The sequence below is a fragment of the Ictidomys tridecemlineatus genome, chromosome 5 (genome assembly GCF_052094955.1).
Source record: "Ictidomys tridecemlineatus isolate mIctTri1 chromosome 5, mIctTri1.hap1, whole genome shotgun sequence".
NCBI classification, from domain to species: Eukaryota; Metazoa; Chordata; class Mammalia; order Rodentia; family Sciuridae; genus Ictidomys; species Ictidomys tridecemlineatus.
In genome coordinates, this window is record NC_135481.1 from 121965053 (window position 1) to 121972598 (window position 7546).

The window sequence follows — 7546 nt, forward strand, 5'->3', positions numbered from 1 at the left end:
CATGGGAATGACCTCGTCTTTTTGTTCTGCACATTCTCTTGTCTTCATCATCTTCTTCGCTTGAGCCACATCCCCAGCCCCAATAATTGCTTAATTTATTATCTTATCTCACAGTTTTGGAGGCTGAGAAGTGCAAGTAGCAGGTTCTGGCAGGGGTCCCTGGGCGGTGCTATATCATGGCAGGTGGGAGTCTGCAGGGGAGAGAATATCATCAGAATCTGGTCTGAGAGGGCTGAGCAACCAGCACACATCTTTAGACCTGTGTGCACAGCCATCAGTGGACCACATGAGTGACTCAGGCAAGCCCAGCTCAGAGGCTGGCCCGTAGGATTTCCTCTGCAGAGAGGCTGCAGCCACTGCCTGTTGGTGTGGAGTGTCACATGGTAACACATACAGGGTTGGAGAGGACTTGGGCCCAAGCACTTGTGGTAAGGCTCACAAAGCTGCAGGATAGAACAGGACACATGGGCTTGAGCCTGGGGTGCTCTTGCCTCTGGGACTGAGGTGCCCTCCTCAGGCCTCGGGTGTGGTGTGGCTCCATCCATCACTCCCCCTGCGCAGAGGTGCCGCTCCCACAAACTGTATCTACATGACAAGCCAGGCCCAGGCCCCTGACATGCTTTATCTCTCTCTCTCTCTCTCTTTTTTTTTTAGAGAGAGAGTGAGTTCTTTAATATTCATTTTCTAGTTCTCGGCAGACACAACATCTTTGTTGGTATGTGGTGCTGAGGATCAAACCCGGGCCGCACGCATGCCAGGCGAGCGCGCTACCGCCTGAGCCACATTCCCAGCCCGGGTTGGTTCTTTTCTGATCCAGTATTTGGGGAGGGGCTGGAGGGGCCTCACTCTTAGGTCAAGGTCTTCAGACAGGAAACCACACACTGGAAGGCTGTTTCTAGACAGAAAAAGGAACTACCCTCCCTCTGAGGGTCTGCTGTTCCTGCTCAGTGGAGGCAGCTGAGAGCCCTGCCTTCCCGACACTGAACGGCAGGCTCCCCGGAAGACGCTACGCGGACCCAACAGACTCGTACTACTACCAACCCGTCCACATCACAAAGAGCCTCTGAAGGTTTTGCATGAACGTGTGGCAGCCAGACTGACTGATGGATTACAGGGGGCATTTAGCCTTGAACACCCTCTGTGCTGCCCTAGAGAAGGATGGGAGGCTCTCAGCACCCATCCTGGAGCTGAGTGGAGAGAAGCCATACAACCCTAAGACTCTTCTTACCACAAGGGAACAAGCAATGGATCAGCTGCACCCATAGGAAAGACGTCGCATCCATAGAAACCAGACTCAGCCTTCCTAGCTCCTGGGGTTGGATGAGGGTGGGTGCATCCAGGGTGCAATGGCTGCTGATGGAAAGATCTGGAACACCTCAGAATCTCTCACCAGGCTGTCTGGCAGAGGTCTCTCACTTCCAAAGCCAGTCAGTAAAAGCTCAGAGAGATGACAGCTTCCAGTGTCAAGCCTGCAACCCAAGACTACAGCAGCCAGGAGCGATGGTGCACAGCCACCATCCCAGTCAAGGGAAGGATCACAAGTCTAAGACCAGCCTCAGCAACTTTGTGAGACCCTAAGCAACTTAGCGATAACAAGTCTCTAAATAAATAAGCAAGCTGGGCATGTAGCTCAGTGTTAAGATTCTTGTATTAAAAAAGAAAAAAAAACCTTCTACAAACACAACAAGGAAAGCTGTGAACCCCATTAAAGAAACAGTTTTCCAGAAATTGACCCTAAAGAAATGCAGATCTATACAGTGCTTGACAAAGTAATCAAAATAATTATTTTCAGGATGCTCAGTGAGCAATAAGAGAACTCAGAACTCAAAGGAAAATAATATATGAACAAAAGAAATTTATTAAGGAAATATCATTTTAAAAGAACCAAACAGTTTCTGGGACTGAAGATAATGACTTGAAAGTGTCCAGTCAGAGGAGAAAAAAGGAAAAGTGAAGTAAAGTCTTGCAGGATTTAAGGGATACCATCAAGCAGATCAATGTGTGTGTTATGGTAGTGTCACAATGAAAGAGAGAAAGGAACAGTAATCTTATTTTAAAAAGTAATTGGAAAGGGGGCTGGGGCTCAATGGTAGAGTGCTCGCCTAGCACATGTGAGGCCCCCGGGTTTGATCCTCAGCACCACATAAAAATAAAGGTATTGTGTCCAACTACAACTAAAACAAGTATTAAACAAAATAATTGGTGAAAACCCCCAATTTTTTTATACCTTTATTTTTATGTGGTGCTAAGAATCAATCCCTGTGTCTCACATGTGCTAGGAAAGTGCTCTACCACTAAGCCACAACCCCAGCCCAAAACCCCCAGTCTTGAGAAGGATATGGATCTCAATATTCATGAAATTCAGAATCTTCAAATAGGGTCAACCCAGAGAAGACTATGGCAAATCCCATCATAATCACATCACCAAGAGTCAAAGAGAGCCAGGCACAGTGGCACACTCCTCTAATCCCAACAACTTGGGATGCAGTGGCAGGAGGATTGCAAGTCAGAAGCCAGCTTTGGCAATTTAGCAAGGCCCTAAACAACTTAGTGAAATCCTGTCTCAAATTTAAAAATAAGGGCTGGGGCTGTAGCTCAGTGGTAGAGAGCTTGCCTAGCACATGTGAGGCACGGGATTCAATCCTTAGCACCAAATAAATAGAATAAAGGTAATGTGAGAAAATAAATACATTGTAAACTAAAAGTTATAAATTAAATTAAAGTTGTAAATTAAAAGATATAAATAAAAGGGGCCTGAAATATGGCTCAGTAGTGAATTACCCCTGGGTTCAATCTCTAGTCCCAAAAACTTAAAAAAAAAAAAAAAAAAAAAGTCAAAGAATTTCAAAAGCAGCAAGGAAAAAGCAACTCATTGCACACAAGGGAACCTACTTAAAGCTGTCAGTGGGTGTCTCAGTAAAAACACTGCGTCCCAGGAGAACCTGTGATGATGTATCAAAGTGCCAAGAAACAATGACCAAAACTGCCAACCAGGAGTACCGTGCTCAGCAAAGCCTGTCCTCAGATGGGACAGAAAGAGAAAGACTTTCTCAAACAATGTTGAGGGAGTTCACTGCCATTAACTCGCCTTTCTGTCTTGCAAGAAATGTGAATGGGAGTTCGTCAAGTCGAAATAGGATGCTAATTAGTAACAGGCAAATAAGAAAGCATAAAATTCACCGGTAAAGGTAAGTGTATTCTCAAGTTTATGCCACTCTAATTCTGATATTGTGGTACATAAATTACTTTTAACTCTAGAAGTTAAAAGCAACTATAACTTTAATAACATGTTAATGGATACATAATAAAAAAGATGTAAATTGGGGCATCATTAACATTAAATGTACAAGGAGAAATAAAATTAAGAATCTGTATGCATTTGAAGTTAACTTGTTATCAGCAAAATACCATGGGACCATAAGGAAAAATTTCTAGTAGATACACAAAACAGAGAGAAAAAAAATCAAAGCATGTCACTAAAGAAAAACAGTATCACTGGGCTGGGGATGAGGCTCAAGTGGTATCTCGCTCGCCTGGCATGTGTGACGCCCAGGTTCGATCCTCAGCACCACATACAAAGAAAGATGTTGTGTCCGCCGAAAACTAAAAAAAATAAATAAATAAATAAAAATTCTCTCTCTTTTTAACAAAAAACAGTATCAAATTATAAATGAATAGACTGGGGTTGTGGCTCAGTGGTAGAGCACTTGCCTAGCAGGTGTGAGGCCCTGGGTTCAATTCTCAGTACCACATAAAAATAAATAAGTAAGGGCTGGGTTGTGGCTCAGTGGCAGACTGCTTGCCTTGCACATATGAGGCACTGGGTTCGATCTCAGCACCACATAAAAATAAATAAATAAATGTATTAAAATAAGTAAAACAAAGCTATTGGGTCTATCTACAACTAATAAAGTTTTTTTTAAAAAAAAAGCTCACAAATGAAGTCAGAATGAGAGGAAGAAAGAAAGAACACTGAACAATCAAAAAGTAACAGTAAGTCCTGGATCTCAGTAGTTACATTAAATGGAAATGGATTAAATTCTTCAATCAAAATGCATAGAGTGGTGCATGCCTATAATCCCAGTGATTTGGGAGGCTGAGGCAAGAGGATCAAGAGTTCAAAGCCAGCCTCAGCAACAGCGAGGTGCTAAGCAACTCGGTGAGACCCTGAGTTCAATCCCTGGTCCCCCCCCAAAAAAAAAATTGAATAGAGTGGTTGAGTAGGTTTTTTTTTTTTAAGACGTAATAATATGCCATCTATAAGAGATTCACTTTAGGTTTAAGGGCACACACAACTTGAAAGTGAAGGAATCACAAAAGATACTCCATGCTGATGGTTACCAAAGTAGAACAGGAGTGGTTCTGTTTAGGTCAGATAAAATACACTTCAATTCATGAGCTCTCTTTAGGAGAGACAAGGAAGATTGTTACACAATGACAGGAGTTCCTCGTGGAGATATAATCATTGTAAATGTGTGTGCGCGTGGAGATATAATCATTGTAAATGTGTGTGCGCTAAGTACTGAAGCATCTAGATATGCTAGGCAAATGAAGACAGTAGGCAATATTAGGAGACTTAAATCACTTGCTTTCAAGAGGCATATAAATAAATAAAAGACCCATTTACAACTAAAAGAATTTACGTATTTAAAAAGATAAAATAATAGTACCAAGACACCAGCTCACGTGTGCTTGGAGCTTGTGTGTGCACATACACACACATACATCTGGATGGTCTATGCGCGCTCTTTTATTTTGTAGTTGTAGATGGACACAAAACCTTTATTTTTATGTGGTGCTGAGAATCGAACCCAGGGCAAGTGCTCTGCTACTGAGCCAAACTCCAGCCCCAGCTATTATTATTTTCAGAGAGCTTATCTCTTAGGTCAACTAGCACGAAGGAGAAATAAATAAGTTTTCTTATTTATTTTGCTCTCTCTATTCCTTTTTGTCTGGTTTTCCTGTTTTTATGTAGATCTGAGCTGCTATAATTTTCTTTCTCTCTAAATGTCAGAAGGAACTTATGTTTCTTGCAAGGGAGGTCTGCCACAATGGATTCCCTCAGACAATGTTTGTCTGATGCAGTCTTTATTTCTTTTTCTTCTTTGAAGGATAATTTCACAGATTACAGGATTTCGCTCTCAACACTTAAGATATTTCATTCCTCTCTCTTCATGGTTTCTGGGGATAAGTCAAAGATGATTCTTATCCTAGATTTTCTATGTGAAAAGTGTTCTTTCCCTCCAGCTTCTCCCAGATTTTTCCTTATCTTTCATTATCTATAGTCTTAAATGCTGTGCCTAGTTGTAGGCATTGTTTTTTGTTGTTTCTCTTGACATGGATCCTGCTTGGTGTTCTTGGAGTGTCCTGGATCTCAGGTTTGGTGTCTGACATTCATTTGACGAAATTTTCAGTTGATACTGTTTTGAATATTTCTTCTATTCCTTTCTTTCTTTGGGGATTCTAATTTTGTGTGATCTGTACCTTTTACTTAGGTTGCCCCACAGTTTCGGGGTATTTTCTTCTGTTCTTTCAGTTTTTTCTGTTTCTAGTGTTGTAGGTTTCTGTTGAGTTGTTCCTGAGCCCAGAGACCCTCTCCTCAACTACATCCAGCTACTGACAAGCCCATCCGGAGCATTCTTCATTTCTCGTGCAGTGCTTTTTACCTCGAGTACTTTGGGGTTCTTGGTAAGGATTTCAGTCTCTGTGCTTGTACTGCCCACCTTCCTTGGCATGCTGTCCCCCTCACCCAGCAGTGGACTCAGCCTATCACAGTGGTCTGAATTTCCTTTTTGATCATTCCAGTGCTTCAGTTTTTAAGCTGTCTTTTGCATCTTGGTATGTATGCCTTGCAGTTTTTTCCTGTTAGTGGTAAAAGAAACTGCTGCATGTAGGCCCTCAGTACTCTGGTAGTGATGGGGGTGGCACTAGCAAGAGTGAGTGAGTTTTGACAAATGTATACAGTGTTCAATGAATTAATACACATGTATACAAATGAATGTATATATTTAATCAAGATGTTTTAACGTTCCACCATCCTCCAAAGCTTCCCAACCACTCCCCAGCCCCAGCCCAGCCCAGCCCTGATCTGCCTTTTGTCACTGTAGATTGTGTCTACTCTAGAATCCCACATATGGAAAGTTGTACAGCATGTCGTGTTTTGTCTAGGTCCTTCTGCTCAACATACTGGTTTTAAGATTCCTCCTTGTTGCTCTGCATATCAGCAATTTGTTTCTTTTTGTCCCTGTGTTGTATATCATTGATTCAACATAACATAATTTGCTTACCTACCACCAGATAATGGAAATTTGGGTTATTTCCAATTGTTGGCTTTTATGAATAATTTATTATGAAATTCTCATAGACAAGTCTTTGTGGATGAATGTTTTCATTGCTTTTAGCTAAATTACCTGCAAGTAGAACTTCTTGGTCAACATATATTTAGCTTTCTAAAAAATGCCCAACTGTTCTCCAAAGAATTTGTGATATTTGACATTCCCATCAGCAGTGTAAGAGTCCAGCTCATCTATATTTTTACTAACTCTGGTATTACCAATCTTTTTAATTCTAGACATTTATAATTACAAACTGTGTCTCAAATGCATATGGAAATGTAAAACTCTAAAATAGTCAAAACATGTTTAAGAAGAAGACAAAGTGGGGGATTCAAAGTGATGAGTTACTATAAAGTGGTAGGCCAAGTGTGGTGGTGCGTGCCTGTAATCCCAGTGGTTTGGGAGGTTGAGGCAAGTTCAAGGCCAGCCTCAGATGTTTAGTGAGGCCCTAAGCAATGTAGCAAGACCCTGTCTCAAAAAAATAAAAAGGGATGGGAATATGGCTCAGTGGTTTAGCACCACTTGGTTCAATCCCTGGCACAAGAAAGAGAGAAAGAAAACTTAACCAGTGTGATATTGGCATAATCAGACTTTGAATCAATGAAAACTTTTAATAAGTCTCTAAGAACAGAGATCTTAGAAGTCGATTCACACACAGTGGTCAGCAGGCTTCTGGCCAAAGGTAGTCTAGCCCAGTCTTTCAAGAAAAGGTGCCGCAGCCGTCCACACAGAGGAGATGAGAACCTGACCCTGGCCTTACACCATGGGCAAAAATCAACTCACAGTGGATCAAAGCCCAAAAGGAAAAACCAACATTAGAAAACTCCTAGGAAAACGCACAGGAAGAAAGTCTTCCTGATTTGAAACAGACAAGATTTCTAATAATACAAAAACACTTACCATGAAAGGTAAGATTGCCTAGACTGAATTTAGTTGAGTCTCTAGATCTAAGCAGGGTTTACCAGGAGGGATGGAGCAGTAGTTCCCAGGATACCTCAGGGAAACAATCAGCCCAGCTGGGAAGGCTGCAGTGCCACAGGGCAGAGCATTTGGTTTCTGCTAGTGAATGCCTTGAAAAGGAGGGAGCAGAGCTTCCAGAGACATGAGGACCTCACAGCCCAATCCAGATGCAGAACTCGTTCCCATCCGAATTACAACACTTACCAGAGTGAAGGGCTTTGGCCCTAACAGTACATTCTGAACACAGACTT